Source organism: Lactuca sativa, chromosome 6 (genome assembly GCF_002870075.4).
Source record: "Lactuca sativa cultivar Salinas chromosome 6, Lsat_Salinas_v11, whole genome shotgun sequence".
Lineage (NCBI taxonomy): Eukaryota > Viridiplantae > Streptophyta > Magnoliopsida > Asterales > Asteraceae > Lactuca > Lactuca sativa.
In genome coordinates this window covers 169,421,258-169,437,909 of record NC_056628.2, presented here as the reverse complement: position 1 = coordinate 169,437,909, position 16,652 = coordinate 169,421,258, and the positions used below count along the sequence as shown (strand labels likewise).

The window sequence follows — 16,652 nt, the reverse complement described above, 5'->3', positions numbered from 1 at the left end:
TTCTTCTGCATTCATTCCATGAGGAAATGCCATGTTGTTTGGGAACACAACCGAGGATAACTTGGGTTTGCTCTGATACCAATTGATACGTAAGTGGGTGAAAATAGGATAAAAGAAAGACTGTAACAGGGATAGGGTAGACAACCTGATTAGATCAAGGATAAAGTAATTAAACACCACCAAGATCAACCAAATTGGCGATGGTTGATGTTAATAGTGATAAAGCAACAGCACCACACTAATAACAAACAAGAATCGACTCCTTTCGTGTGTGAACACTCAAAAACAGCTTTACAAGCTATGGTGAATTCATTATTCAAAAGATGATTTTGCTGCTACAACTTAGAGCTCCTTATATAGAGCTGAAAAACTAAAGGAAACATAACTCTAGGAAAATGAAAAGTCTAGTGAAAGACCAGAAGTTGGAAAACAATCAAAAAGACAATTAAAGAAACATTTAAAACAATAATGAGGCTGATTATGAAGACTCTTCAGCTTTATTGGGCTGCCAGAAAATGATACTTCTTCCTTGAATTGTTTTAAACCCAAAATAAGAATCTGATTCAAGCCCAAGGTGAGTTGGAGACATGAAATGGGCTGATTTGGTATTAGCTGAAAATAACATGGATGCCCCTGCATCACTTTCAATTGGTTTTCTTTTAGAAGAGTTAAGGCTTCAAAGAATTGGAATGTCTGTGTTCAACAGCCAATTATGCCTTAATTTGTTTGTTCCTTGCTACTTTTTAACTAGCTCTCGTTTTATAGTATATAGCTACCGTTCTAAATGAAATGTTGTAATTGAAAAAAATATTTGAAGAGTACTAAAGCCAATGTGTCAAGTGTGAAGTCTAAATTTAAAACCATTTACAAGCTCTTTGACAAGTGAAACAAACAAAATGACTTAATATATTTTCACAATACCTTTGTCCAAAAGTAAAACGCACTTACCAATTTAGCCCCTTCATTTACCATAAAATGAAACTCCTACTTTGTTTTTCTTCAAAAAAGATGTTCTTCTTTTGGTCTAACTAAAATTAATGTTTCACTAAATATCTTATTCTAATTATAATATCTAGTAATTACTTTCAAGCCCCATACATGAACACTTAAAAAGCAGATAAAAAAACCCAAATCAAAGTAAGAGAAGGAAAAAAAGAAAGAAGGATGGAAGAAGTGTTTAAAAGAGTGGGATGTAGGTTTGGGGGGTCATCCCACATCGGCTGCTGGAATGAAACAGAATGGGTGAGAGTCGTTAGTTAAAGCAAGCAGCTGGGAAGTTAGAAGGCACGCAGCCATGTGGTAAGCACAAAGCGAACTATTCTTTCGCCTTTTACTAAAGAATACCGTGTGCTTGCCATACACAGTGGCATACCCCTATTTTTGGAGAGTCCCTTCCTTCATTGGTGGGCTCCAACCAATTTTTAAAGTTCAAAATTCGACTTAAACTCACTGTCTACTCTGGTCTGAAGTAATAATGAAATTAGCTTTGAGCTTTGAAAAAAAGTAAGTTAATAAATTCATTTCCTTATGAAATACAGAGTAGAGTTTATGATTAGAAACAACCTCAGATAAATTAGCCAACTGTATTTAATCATAAGTGTTGATCGGCTTTTCTTACTTTATATGTCTTTATAATACAGTATTAATTTTCCTGCCATAAAAGTTCTTGATTTTTGTGCTTATAATGGGGTGATACATAGCTAAGCCTCTAAACGCAAATAAATTAAGCTTATGTTTGCCTCGCTTGAATAAAATTAAGTTAAGAGTTAGGACTTATAGCTTCTTATTATTTTTGAAGTATACAAGTGTATTTAACCTCGTTTACACTTTGTTTATATTTCTAATACACATGTTATATATAACCTTGTAAAACTGAGCCAAACGTTAGTGTTTCCGGAACTCAAAAACACAATTTGTGCCCAAGCAACTCACTAATGTAAGGATTGATAATTATAAAACCTCCTTGATTTACAATATGAAAATGTACATTTTACCGATACATTAATACTTAATAAGTACACGAAAGGAACTCATGTTGTTTGAGATAAAGTCAAAAAGGTGTTACCAATCATTGGTTTTTATTAGTGCTAAATGTTAGAATCTGAAAACATGTTTGAACAGTAAAAGCCAATGTGTGAAATCCAAATTCAAAACAATTTAGACTCTTTGACAAGTGAGATAAGTAAAATGACTTAATATATCCATTTTCACAAATCACAATATCTTTGCTCAAAAATAAAACGAACTTACCTATTTATCCCCTTCATCCACCATAATATGAAGCTCCAACTTCGTTTTTTTTTTCGAAAGTATTATTTTTTTGGTCAACTAAGATTAATATACAATAATAACTTTCAAAACCCATGTATGAACACTTCCTAAAAAACAGGTCAAAACCAAATCAGAGTAAGAGAAGGGAGAATGAAGAGAAAAGTGGAAGAAGGGTTTGAAAGAGAGGGATGCAGGTTCATCGGCTGCTAGAATGAAACAGGAATGAGAGTCGATACTTGAATCAAACAGCTGGACTATGATAAGTCATGCAGCCATGTGGTGAGCACAAAGCGAACTACTCTTTCTCCTTTTACTAAAGAATACCGTGTGCTTGCCATACAAAGTGGCATACACCTATTTTTGGAGAGTCCCTTCTTATTGAAAGGCTCCAACCAATCTTTAGAGTTCAAAATTTGACCAATCTATCGGTATCTTACTTTTCTTGCTTTGCCTGTTTTACTTCAAAACCCTATAGAACTTAACAAATATAGATGTTGTCTGATATCACAAATGCAATGGGTCCTACTAATTTGACCCCATATTTTCTTAGAGAACCCCTCATTAATGATTTTTTAGGCATAAATTTCCGTGCATTTATAATATCAATAGCTTGTATGATTACTAAAAGTTAATTTTTTTTGAAACTCGTACCTATCATTTAAATCCTATAAACTTTTTATTTATTATATATTTTATTTTTTTATAATCAAATAATAATACAACATGTTAACGTTTTCTATATATTTTAATATTTTCTATATTTTAACATTTATATAAACCAAAAAATAAAAATAAAATGATATTAAATATTTAAATGAAAACTAAGTATTATTATTATATCGTATTTGAAGTCACTTATTATTATGCTTTCATATACAATTGATATTAGTAAATTGCACTAAAAAACCGAAAAACATTAAATTTTTTTGTTTAGAATATTTTATTTTTATAAATTTGAAAAAAAATAAATATATTTTTATTTTAATACTTTTTTATAAAAATGATATTTTTTTCTATAAACAAATCTTTATATTGGGCCCTTTTATTATGTAATGATTAGTTTTATTTAAATTAAAATATAAAATAATCATGAGGGTCTAATATTATGTAATGATAATTAATAAAAAGATAATTATTTGGTAATGATTAGCTTATTTTAGGAAAAAAGTTAAAGTAATTATTAAAAGGTCCTTTAAGAAAATAAAAAAGGGTTCGAATAGCTGAACCCAAATGCAGTATTATCTTATTAGAAAAGAGTAAATTACACGATTCCTCCGTTGTTCAAGTGACAAAAGACATTGTCGGTCTTTATTTTCAAAAACTAACTCGGACCATTGTCATTTGTTTTTTTGCATGTTTCATCCTTGCCATCATGAAATGTCTATTTCCCTTACCATTTTTTTTCAATTTTTTATTTGTTATAATTTATCAATTATAATTTTTAGAAAATAAAATGGCCTCTCTCTCTCTCTCTCTCTCTTTAATTTTCTAGAAAATATGTTTCCTCTTTCTCCTCTGAAAACCATAAACAAAACTGCCAATCTCCACCACCACCATTGATGAACCCTACATATGATCACCAAACATCAAAAGCCAAACCCCAAACATGCGTTCAGATCTCATACTCAAACCCTTCATGAATCTTCGGGGTAGGGGTTACTAGAGAGAATGAGATGAAAGAATGGGATACAAATCGGAGAAGAAGCAGATTCATATTGGAAACTCGAACCCAACAATTACCATCAATCTCTTCCACCACATCATCATCTTTGAAACTCAAACCATACCGGTGATGGAGAACGATAGGAGAGAGATGCGAGTGGTTGAGTCTGTCGACTTAAGGACTGCTCGAAAGAAGAACAAGAGAGGAAAATATATGTTGGTTTCAACGACTCTAGGGTTTTAGGTGAAGCTATGGTTTTCAAGTGGTGACGACGACACTAAGATTTTAGGTGAAGATCAGAGGGAGTGAAATCGGCAATGGTGATGGTATTTTCGACGGTGGTCCACATTTTTGGTGGTGATGCAATTTCCGATGACGATTATATTTTAGATATTAACTTAGGAAGGGAAATGTGGTGGTCGGTGGCATAAGTCAAGGGTGTTTTCGGTGGTGGTTGTATCTCTGGTAGTTGCATTTTGACTTCAAGAGGATGTGATCTTGTCAGAAAAAAGATGGAAAGTCAGGAAGGGAGATATGTTTAGTTTTTTTTTTATTTTTTTTTATTTATTAATAAATGTGAAAATAAGGGATTGGAATCCATTTTTCGTTTTTTTATAAATACAAAATAAAATAGTAAGGACAATAGTCATTTTATATCAAACAAATTATGAATGGTGCAAATTTAAACTAACGAGGGACGAAGCATGCAAGTTTAAATCAAACGAGAGACGATCCAAGTTAATTTTTAAACGTAGGGATTGAACATACCTTTTGGCACTGGCACAATGGATGATTTGTGTAATTTACTACATAAAAAATATGAAACAACAATAACTAGTTTGATTCACCATTGAAAACCAACTAGGTTTTATGACGAGAGATAAAAAGTGATTGTCATAGATCTTCTTCGTTTATTTCAAACATAAAATCAAGGTTTCCTTTTTATGAAAAAATCAATCGAAGGGTCCTACCGAAACATTAAAGAAAAAATTACGATGCGTTATAACCTTTTTAAAATTGAGGTAAAAAATAAGGAGATGTGAGTTTAAGGTCATCTCCAACACAACACCAAGTCTTTGTTTGATGTAAATAATCTAACAAATTGTAATTTAGGGTTTGGCAACACCACAAAAAGGTAGTTTATCAAAGCTTATAAGATAGCTTTTTGAAAACGTAATTTGATATAGCTTATTGATAAGTTAAAAACCAGCTTTTCGATTAACACGCCAAATATGGCCAAATCATATTATCTACATCAAAATAACCCATTCACATAATTTTGGTGTAAATGTTTGGTTTTGGTACTGTCGTATACACATTTATGCATATTTGCTTCTAGTTTTTGAAATCTGGCACCCGTCACCCTCATAGTTGGAAAATCCATTAGCCTAGGTATAACATCCCTAGATCAAGTATACCTCATCAACCCTTGTTCTTTTGACAATTGTCAAGTTTGGCCCTTTATTTGAGAAAAGGTGGTAAATGAGTACGCAGGGTGTATGCGTGTGTACGCTCAGCGTACTCATGTGCATGTTTTTAACGAGAAAGCCACCTAGTACGCTGAGCGTACCAGAGGGTACGTTGGGTGTACTAGGCCCAAAGTGAAAACCCTAATTAAGGGTGTGTCCCTTTTTAAAGGACATGATGGCCTCATTTATGGCCACTATTCCCAAACCTCAACCCTCTCAAACCGTAGTTTCTCGTCCCTTGAATTTGTGTGTCCATTTGTGAGCTATTAAGTGTTCTTGTGGTTTCTTTGAAGTAAAGAAAGAGCTTTGAAGAGGAAGGAGTGGGAGTCCACACTTTGGATCTGAGCTTATCTGTGGTTGGAGCTTCAGTTAGAGGTATAAAGCTCAAAGCTTTCTCACCCCTTTTAATTTGTGCATCATTTTAGTCCATTTTAGGGTTTTGGTCCAAAAGTTGGATGCTTTATGAGATATTGAGCTCCAAAGTTTATTATCAGCTCATTTGAGTGTTTTTAGCGGTGTAGAGTCATAAAAATCGAGACTTGGAGGTTTGAACCAACCCATGCATGAGATATGAGCATTCTTGAGAATAGAGAGTGAGAGTTTTGGTGTTTGTGACTTTTTCATCCATGCAAAGGCTTAAGGTCACAGACTTTATGGAGTATGAGCCTTTAGGGAGTCGAGATCTGAGATTTGAGCTAAGGTCTTAACGGATTAAGACCAAATGAGTAGGAAGAGCAAGGGGCGTACATTGAGCGTAATCCCAGTACGTGTAGCGTAGGGTCGAGAATCCCCAATGCATGCATGGCATAAGAGTAGGCCCAACGTAGAGGGGTTGTACGCACTGCGTATGCGCTGACGTTGACTTTTAGGGTTTGGTCAATTTGTGGACTACTAAGGCCATGGAAGGGTAAAATGGTCTTTTATCCTTCTGTGAGTTTGTATAAGGGTTTAGTCTAGCTTCTTTGAGAGTCGTTATTAATTAGAGATAATTATCGTATGTGTTAGGCGAAGGCTAGACCGATGATTTGAGTTCGAGGTTATCTGATTTCTTACGAGGTGAGTCTTCTCACTATACTTACCTAGAGTGGTAACCTTTGTGTGACCGGAGGGTCTTATGTGCTTATATTGAGTATTTTGATATCCTGCATTATGTCTTTATGATTTATGCTATGTATTATTTTGAGCTTACTGAGTTAGGATCGGAGGGTCCACCCGAGTTGTGGGACCGGAGGGTTCCACTGAGACACGTTGACCGGAGGGTCTTATTCGAGTATAGCCATGAGAGGCTAATGAGATGTGTGTGGTATTTTAGGGAACTCGTTAAGTTTCGTGCTTATCGTGTTATGTGTTATGTGTTTTAGGTACTTCTCCGCATCACGGGGAGGCACCGGCTTGATTGTACACACACGAGTTGGAGATATGTTTTGGAGGATCCTGGATTGTGTTTTAAACAATTAATGAACATGTGTTTTTGATAACTCGGTATTTAGGGATTTTTATGGTTGTGTTAACAAAATCCATGTGATTTTTAAATGAAAAATTTGTTTGAAAATTTACGGTGTTACACTTGGTCCTCTACACTAGCACCATTATATATATATATATATATATATATATATATATATATATATATATATATATATTATTAAGCTCAATAAATTTTTTTCTTACTCTTGGAACATAATTGTTAAAAGCTATAAATTAGATGGGCCATTTTTGAAAAAAAAAATCTTAATTAAAGCATGTTAAGGCCGTCTTGTTCGCCATAAGCATGTCGCTTTGTCTGTCATGTTGCTAGAACTTCGACAACCACCCTTTCTCTACTTATGTAACCCCTCCTCTCTTACTGATATCCTCATCTTCTATTTTCAGTTATAGCATTCTTTTTGATGTCTAACGTCCCTCCGTTAACATCAATCACTATTGTACATGACCACCTCATGTAACAACTCCTTCGCCTCTTCATATATGATCCATGTCCTCATAAGATATTATCCTTTGCATATATATCACTGTGATGCCGGGTCATAGCCACCACACCATGCAATGAAGTTACTCGCTTTGGTCTAATAGATATTTGATACTTGATTATCCATTTCCTAGCAACCACTTTCAAATCTTATATCTTAATAGTTCCCAAAAAAATAACAAAAAAATTAAACCAAAAATAGGGAACAAAGAAGAGGGGACTAAGAGAATGATTTGAAACAAATGCATGTAGATTTTGGGTTCATCGCACATTCTAAGATATATGTGGAGTCATTGGTTTACTCTCCAAAAGATTCACTACGGAAAAAAATGAGACTCCAACATATATAGTCACTTATAAGATCATATCACACTAATATGGAATACACTAACACTCCCTTTAGAAATGAAGTCTCAATAAGGATATAAAAGGACATGGTAAGCCATAGAGGTGCAGACGTTGACTCTAATAGTATGTAAGATATATGTAGAATCCTTCATTTACTGAGCCCTTATAGACAGAATGAAGAGTCCAACATATAGCTACTTATAAGGTATCTCACATCAGGGGGACATGGTCCATTATGACTCTATATATGTTGAAGTCTCCATCTCTTAATTTGAGCTCATTTGGAGAGACAATTTTGCACTCCACACACACACACACACACACACACACACACACACACACACACACACACACACATATATATATATATATATATATATATATATATATATATATATATATATATATATATATATATATATATATATATATATGGCTTGCAAGCCAACCCGCTAAAAGATGGAAATGTACATGACCATGTTGTGCTAAGATGTGTAAATGCACGCAACCATGCATGTTGTGAGCAGAAAAGCTAAGTATTATTTTGCCTTTTACTAAAGAATATCGTGTGCTTGCCATATATAGTGGCATGCACTTATTTTTAGAGAGTCCTTTCTTATACTTAAGGGCTTTAACCAATTTTTAAAGTTCAAAAGCCCCTTAATTTTATATTTGGCAAATGAATAAAGGACTCCAATGCAATACACAAACCAATCAGCTAGGATATGGAAATGCACACAACCATGTTGCGACTTGTGAGCACAAGCGAACCATTATTTTGCCTTTTTTCTAAAGAATACCGTGTGCTTGTGATATATAGTGGTATACACTTATTTTCATAGAGTCCCTTCTTATACTTAAGGGCTCCAACCAATTTTTAAAGTTGAAATTTCTCTTATTTTTTATGTTTGCCAAATGACGAAGTGTTAATGGTTAGCCCTTTTCTTATTTTTGAGCTTAGAATGAAGTGTTAAATGGTTAACCCCATCCAACCTCTAGACCCCACGTTTTATTGTTTGTCTCATCTGTCTTGTCTTAAGCAAGTTTTTGTTGGTTTATATTAAAAAAGCATTGCCAAACCAGTTTGATAGAATCGATGGTTATAGTAAGATTAATAATTTGATAGGTGCGGTTTAGAATGAAATTACTTGCTTGGTTGGGATTTTATTGATCCAACTTGCTAAAACGGGCCACGAACATGCCTACCCTGAACAGAACTTCATATAGAAATGTATGATATATGAATCATACCTTTTTTACGTTTACTAATACAACTATATATAACAATGTGTTACCAAAACTCAAAAAGGCTTTTAATTTGTTCTCAAGATTGACCCAATACTCAAGTAACTCATTAATGTATGAATCAATAATTACCAACCACCTTAATTTACATAATGAAAATGTACATTTTACCAATGCGTTATGACCTCTTATATAATAAAAATTGTTCCTTTCTGTTGATCAAAATTTATCCATCACTAGATTTTTTATTTTAGTTATCCAATATCATGTATACTTTCAGAACACACTTTATAGAAAACAAAATCAAAGTAAAATAAGGGGAAAAAGAAGAGAGGAAGAAGGGGATAATTGTTTGATCAAGAGAAATGTAGGTTTGAGGTTCGTCCCACATAAGAAAATATGAAAGTCATTACATAAACCAAGCAACTGGGAAATTGAAAAAACATGCAGCCATTTGGTGATACCAAAGTGAACTATTTTTTTGCCTTTTATTAAAGAATATCGTGTTATCGCCATATATAGTGGTATACGCCTATTTTTGGAGAGTCCCTTCTTATTGATGGACTCCAATCAATCTTAAATAGATCAAATTTCTACTAATTTTTGTGTTTCCCAAAGGAATCTAAGAAAAAAAATTATCTTTATTCTTCAAGACCAAAAAAAGGAATTTGTCAAATTCCCTCTTTTGCTTGTTTTGCTAGTTTCTTACAACCTTATTGTTTGTTTGTATATTTTTTCTTTAATCACAAACCACTTTTTATTTTCTTCATTTGAACCGAAGAAAATAGAAGGCTTTTGGTTATCTATGAGACTTGTCCCCCTTTCTTCATATAGTGGTTGTCTGCTCCCTACCCTCCCTTTAACCCATTTTTATGGGAAATGGGTATTGATATTATATTTATAGTGAATATTTTACTAGGACTTGCTGCCATGGGAAACATTATGTGATAATCATGGAACAATTCCCTCCAAATCTTAGTGGCTCACAGGAATCTTGGTATTTCTTGTTTTTGGAAAAAAGAAAATAAATGTTATGAATCGTACTTGATAAGTCCTGAAGTTAATAGAAATAAGTATTTTATATTTCAGGAAGTTATCATTTTTCCGTTTTTAACTTTGGTAATTAGGATCGTTTATTATTTGAGTCGATTTTAGAGTATTTATTTCCTTATTTGACTCTTTTGTTTATCCCTATTTAAAAGTAGTCATTAATGAAATAAGATATGTTGGAATTTCAAAACAATCAATAGAGTATTATTAGTTTAATAGCTTAGTTTAGTCTCCTGCAAACAAGACACTAGGTTACAAGGGTGTTCACGACTCCTTCAATGGTCCTGTCACGAGGTCTAGATCCTGAAACATTACAGTAAATGAACAAAAGACAAAAATACTATTGCATTATAACACACTTTTCAATTAGTACATATACGGTATTTGAAAATGATTAACTACTAAAAAACATTCCTTGAAAAGATTACCCTTTGTAAATTGTGATGGTTAGTTCAATACATCACTCATGGCTTGTACAAGTTTGTTATCTTCCATCGCATTCGTCTTTCTTTTGCATTTCCTGAAATTCTTTCACTAAGGATATGAGATTCCATTATCCATACCTTTATAGGTAGCATCATTGATATAAGTGGAATGAATATATATATATATATATATATATATATATATATATATATATATATATATATATATATATAGAGGTCCGGTTTAGGAATGGCAACGGGGCGGGTTCGGGGCGGGGCATGGTTTCCCAAACCCGCCCCGATATCTTTCGGGTTTCTTATCGGGCCGCCCCAATGGGTTCGGGTTTTCCAGTCGGGTTTCGGGTTTCTTATCGGGTTTACAACAATTCATAACGAAATCTTTATTCCGTTTTAGGGTACCCCGATGTCATAAAAAATATGTGTTCTAGCCTCCCTTTTAAATTAAAAGTATGATGAATCATTTTAATAAAATTAAATCGAAGTTATATTAAAAATTATTTTATTTAATTTTAGTGTAATACGTCAAAACATAAAAAATGATCATTCACACCGGATTGTTAATAACTAAAAAGATTGTCCACAGTAAGTATTTTATCTTTGAATGCGTGTCATTAACATATATATATATATATATATATATATATATATATATATATATATATAATCGGGTCGGTCGGGTCGGGGCGAGGATAACCCACTCCCTGCCCCGAACCCGATAACGACCCGTTACCCGACCCGAAATAATCGGGTTTCGGGTTTCCCCGTCGGGTTCGGGTTTTTTTGCCATCCCTAGTCCGGTTCCTATGATGACTAATTTTAAAGTGAGAACACCTATAAAAAATTGAAAAAAAAATCTAAAAAAATACAAATCATAAAATCAAGCATAGATCTATGTCCGGGGGAAAAAAATTGAAAATTGTTTTTTGCATCATTAAAATTAATCCATGATTCAATTTTAGTTTTTTATTTTGCATCATTATGATCTATGATTCAATTTTAATGATCCAAATTTTTTTCCAATTTTTTTTCCTCCCAGACATAGATTTATGCTCGATTTTATGATTTGTATTTCTTTTTAGATTTTTTTTCAATTTTTTTTAAGGTGACCGGACGAGTCCTCACTTTAAAATGAGTCCTCATCCGATCTTATCTCTATATATATGGTTGTAACTTTTATGCTAAATTTGCCTTTTGTCTTGTTGATATTTTATCAAGGATCCCAATTGTATTGGACAAGTTTTTTACCTTCTTACAACAACGAGTCTATTTCAAAAAACCTTATATTCGGAATCAGTTGCATTACTTTAAAAGATTCACTCCATAATGTAGACAATAACAACACAAAGCAATACAGTACTTGCTTATTCGATATACAAGAGCACAAAATTGAACTATTAAGCTTCAAGTAAACAAATCGAATCCTATTATGATTCGACATTTTGTGTATAGGATGAATCCTGAAAATCGGAAGATATGCATGCATTAATACGTTATTTTTAAGAAATCTAAATACCAATGCATGTCTTAGAATCCACTTGAAATGTTTTAGTTGCACAATACCATTGGAGTGACGAATATTTGATTGATTTGAATTTTCTTTGAAGCTCTGAAACAGTGCAAATGGAAGCTCAAATGAATGTATCATCCGAATATTTGATTGATTTCAAATAGGATATCCAAAATATCATCTCCTTAACTCCAGAGGAAACTTTCATTTGAACCTCCATTTGCTAAAACAATCACTGAATTCTTGAGAGGTCCCATTTCTGCAACTAAAACATGAATATCTGATTGATTTGAATTTTCTTCGGAGCTCTGAAAGACACACATTAACGTTTGTAGGGATGGGAGGGTGGGGTAGGAAGGGAGATACATAATCATGGTTCATATCTTTATGATCATCATAGTCTTTACAGTTGAGAACAGAAAGATCAGCAGCTGATATGTGGTTGCTCCCTCCTGTAACTCGTGGTGGCTCATGTTGCAACTCTACTTTGGTGGGCGTGGAGGATCTATATGTGTTACCAAGCTGAGTATGAACAGACTTCACTTGAACGTGTTATATATACACAGTTTGTAAGTAACAAATTCAAGTAAAATCTGTTCATACACAGCTTGGTAACATATATAGATTTTCCAAACCCACAAAGACAGAGTTACAGAGATGGCATGGCTGCAGCAAGAGCCACCAGAGTCGCAGGAGGGAGAAAATCACTTGGATGTGTTACTTATACACTCCAAAAATAGAGTTCTGTAGACAACAAACATCCCGATTTGATGATGTGCTTCCAGATTTCTCTACTCACGATATGATGACATACTCACGATTTGATGATGTGTTCATGATTTGATGACGTGTTCCTAACTTCTGTACTTGCGATTTGATGACGTGCTTCAGGATTTCCTGTTGCTAAAAGTCTATAAATACTACTAACTTTTGTGAGAAATAATTAAAATTTCAGCCGTCATGTCTTGTTTAGTATCCCTGGCCAATTAAAGATATTTGTGAATTTGTAGTCAAGCACGTCATTTTTCTAATCCTAAGTAATCGTTGTTTCGTTATATGGGGAGCATAAAGTTATGATTATAAAGATGCCAAAGATCAAATATGATAATTTATTGGGACAATGGTTGTTTTGCAACCAAGCAACTAAATATGAACTCGTACCTGTTTCACCAATGCTAGAGGCAATTTCAAGAAATATATGTGAAAATTTAGGGTGGTAAACGAGCCGAGCCAATCCCGAGCTCAGCTCATGGGGATCAAGTCCAGCTCCTTTCGAGCCTAATTTTGAAACGGAGGAGTTAACTGGCTCGACCTCTGACTCGTTTTCCAGCCACCCTAAACAAGCCTAAGCTCGGCTCTATCCAACATGACCCAACCTTGTTGAACCTCTATCCAACATATTCGTTTTATCACTATATCTATACATTATAAACCAATCAACAACTTTGTTCCTAGATTACAAACCAATCCCAATATCTTCATATTACATTCGATTACAACTTTAACCAAACACTCCCTTGTTTCACATACGCTTATCCAAAAGCTAAACGAACTTTCAATATAATATATATATATATATATATATATATATATATATATATATATATATATATAGCAGCCTTATGAAATTAAAGTTTAATATTTTATTTAGTGGAAAAAAAATGGAAAATGTAAAATAAAATATATATATATATATATATATATATATATATATATATATATATATATATATATATATATATATATATATATATATATATATTTTATTTTACATTTTCCATTTTTTTTCCACTAAATAAAATATTAAACTTTAATTTCATAAGGCTGCTATTTTTCTTTACAGATTATTTTCTTTTTGACCAATTAAAACCGTCACAAACATCCTATTCTGATTATCAAATCTCTAGTATTTAGTTTCAAAACCCACTGCCTAAAAAACAAAAATCAAGGTAAAAGAAGAGGAAAATAAGAGAGGAAGAAGGGGTTGAACATGTGGAATGTATATGTGGGATTCATCCCACATCGGCTGCTGGAATGAAACAGAAGGTGTGAGTCGTTACTTAAACTTAATGACCATAGTGGGATGTTAATGCGGAGGTTTCATACAATTTGAATTTCAATGCTCATGATATATATTTTTTAAAATATATTCTACTGAGCTTTATAGAGTTCTATGTGTTGTACGAATTAAATGAAAACTTGTATTAAAAGTGGAATGTTGATATAGAAATCTATTAAACTTATAGAATTTAATGCATTATGAATTCCCTTAGTTTCACAAGGTCCTAGCTCTTCAGCAAAATTTTGTTGGTCTATATTGGAAAGAAATGTTGCCAAACCAATTTCACGGAATCAGTGGTTCTAGTAAGATTAACAATTTGATAGGTTTAGTTCATACATATGTTATAATGGCATTGCTGGTTTGGCCGGAGTTTTACAAATCAAACCTGCTAAAACGGGACCTGAGCATGCCTAGCTTCAATAAACTTCATATAGAAATGTAAGAATTAGAACTATTACCTTTGTTGGATTTCTAATACAGTTAGATATAACTATATAATGTTGTGTGTTCAAAAGAGTAGGCATTTCGACTTCCTTCCTCTAATGAAACCCGGGAACACTAATTTCTTTTACTTTCTTCTCACTTCCATCCATTTCCTTTCTTTTCTCTTGTTAAGTAGAACTCGGGAACTAGGTGTAAGAGACTCTAATATGAAATAACTCAGTAATGCATGAATCGGTAATTACCAACTTCCTTAATTTACAAAATGAAAATATACCTTTCACCGTTGCGTTAATTATCAACTTGTACAAAAAGGAACTCATATTATTTGAGAGTAGTCAAAAAGTTGAAGGTTCACTTTATTTTTTTTTTTATTATTATTGAAGGTTGAAATCTGGAACATATTTCTTACAAAATGGAAAATGATCTTTTTGGCTGATATTGATTTATCCATAACTAAATATTCTATTTTAATTATCCAACATCTAGTATTTAGTTTCAAAATCCACTTCCTATAGACACAAAAACAAATTCTAAATTCTAAGTCAAAGAAGAAATAAAAGGAGAGGAAGAATGGGGAAGTAGGGTTTGGGAGAGGGGAATGAGGATTTGGGGTTCATCCCACATAGGCTGCTTACAACAAACAACATGTGTGAAAGTCATTACACAAACCAAGAAGCTGCAACATGTAAAAGTATGCGGCCATATGTTAAGCACAAAGTGAACTATTCTTTCCCCTTTTACTAAAGAATACCATGTGATTGCCATATTTAGTGGTATATGCCTATATTTGGGGAGTCTTGACTCTCTTCCTTTGGTGGAGGACTCCAACCAATCTTAATTAAAAAGCCCAAATTTCTATCTTTGATGGAGGACTCCAACCAATCTTAATTAAAAACCCAAATTTCTATCTAACAATAGAATCTTATAAAAAAATTGCTCACCTACAACTTCTCATTTGAGCTTATGTTTATTTTTTTTAATGTAATGACAATTATTATGTTATTTTTTTATATTCTGGAAGTTATAAATGAGAAGATTGAGAATGATAAGCAACATCATGAAAAGTCAACTGGATGAGTCCTGCATTTTTATATTACATTTTATTACTTCTTTAATGTGTTTTATTCATTTATTAAGTTGTTATGTCATGCAGGCATGCAAGAGCATATTGATAGTCCGCAAATGAAGCAGCAGAGTCAACATTTTTAATCATATCAAGTCGATTTGAATAAAGATGTATGGAAATGGGAATGAATATAAAGTACATAATGTTCGATAAACTTATTATAGTAATATATTCGTATTCACAATATGTTTGATTTTTCAAAGAAATATAATGATCTTGGGCGCTTGCATCATCATAATTGGATGAGGTTATTGATATTGAAACTTCTAAAGTTTAATAATTTGAGGAGAACTTGACTCATACCGCTAACACATTGGAAGATTCTCCAAAGAATGTCAATATGCCTCGGTGTGGTTTGTAACATCTTAAAGTTTAAGACTGTGTTCTTGAATTAATAAATTAAATAAATGAAACATTATTTATATAAATAAATCATCAAGGTATAATCATATCGTTATTTGATATGAAGTTTAGAAAGTTATGAGTGAAAATAATAACATTTCAAAAGTTAAAGGGCCAAAAGTGTCAAGTTGGCAAAATGAGTTAACCAAAAGGTTGACTTAAATAATGGAATGAACTACAAAAGTTATAAAATGGATGATGAATGACTTATTATGTCAAAACTTAAGTTAAATCACAAAAATATGAGTTTATGGTGGAAATTGGCAAAATGAGCAAACTTGAGAGACTAAATGGTACACTTTTAGGAAATAAGATGCATCATTCTTCTCTTATGGATGAAGAATGTGTTTGAAGTCCACCATACCTCATCTAATGGTGATTTTAATCCTAAGAACTCCTAGGGTTAGATTCAAGTGGAAATTGGAGCATTCAAGCAAAAGGAAGAGAAATCAAAGGCTTTCTAGGTATAATTTCTTCTCCTTCTAACCTTGAAATTCGGAATATTGATGATAAATATTTATTAGGTTTGGTTTTCTAGCCTCCCTTTATTGGTTTCCATGGTTCTAATCTCAATCCAATCATACCATTGATGGATTTGGTGATTTGGGTAAAAAAAAACTCCATGTACCCTAAAAAACCCCTAATTGGGA

General features: G+C 32.9%; 5 non-coding genes and 1 pseudogene across 5 annotated transcripts; all 6 read left to right on the top strand.

Moving 5' to 3' along the window:
* The first annotated feature begins 1,290 nt into the window (after positions 1–1,290).
* LOC111895966 (U5 spliceosomal RNA) lies at positions 1,291–1,409 on the top strand. Its single transcript, XR_002851738.1, has one exon. It is a non-coding gene; the product is annotated as a U5 spliceosomal RNA (small nuclear RNA).
* Positions 1,410–2,541: 1,132 nt separating this feature from the next.
* On the top strand, positions 2,542–2,659 carry LOC111896006 (U5 spliceosomal RNA). Its single transcript, XR_002851757.1, has one exon. It is a non-coding gene; the product is annotated as a U5 spliceosomal RNA (small nuclear RNA).
* Positions 2,660–8,230: 5,571 nt separating this feature from the next.
* Positions 8,231–8,351, top strand: LOC111896055 (U5 spliceosomal RNA). The gene has a single exon (XR_002851797.1). It is a non-coding gene; the product is annotated as a U5 spliceosomal RNA (small nuclear RNA).
* Positions 8,352–8,467: 116 nt separating this feature from the next.
* LOC111896062 (U5 spliceosomal RNA) lies at positions 8,468–8,586 on the top strand. Its single transcript, XR_002851798.1, has one exon. It is a non-coding gene; the product is annotated as a U5 spliceosomal RNA (small nuclear RNA).
* An 827-nt stretch (positions 8,587–9,413) lies between these two features.
* On the top strand, positions 9,414–9,531 carry LOC111896017 (U5 spliceosomal RNA). The gene has a single exon (XR_002851767.1). It is a non-coding gene; the product is annotated as a U5 spliceosomal RNA (small nuclear RNA).
* A 5,640-nt stretch (positions 9,532–15,171) lies between these two features.
* Positions 15,172–15,278, top strand: LOC111896029 (U5 spliceosomal RNA; annotated as a pseudogene).
* Positions 15,279–16,652: the final 1,374 nt, after the last annotated feature.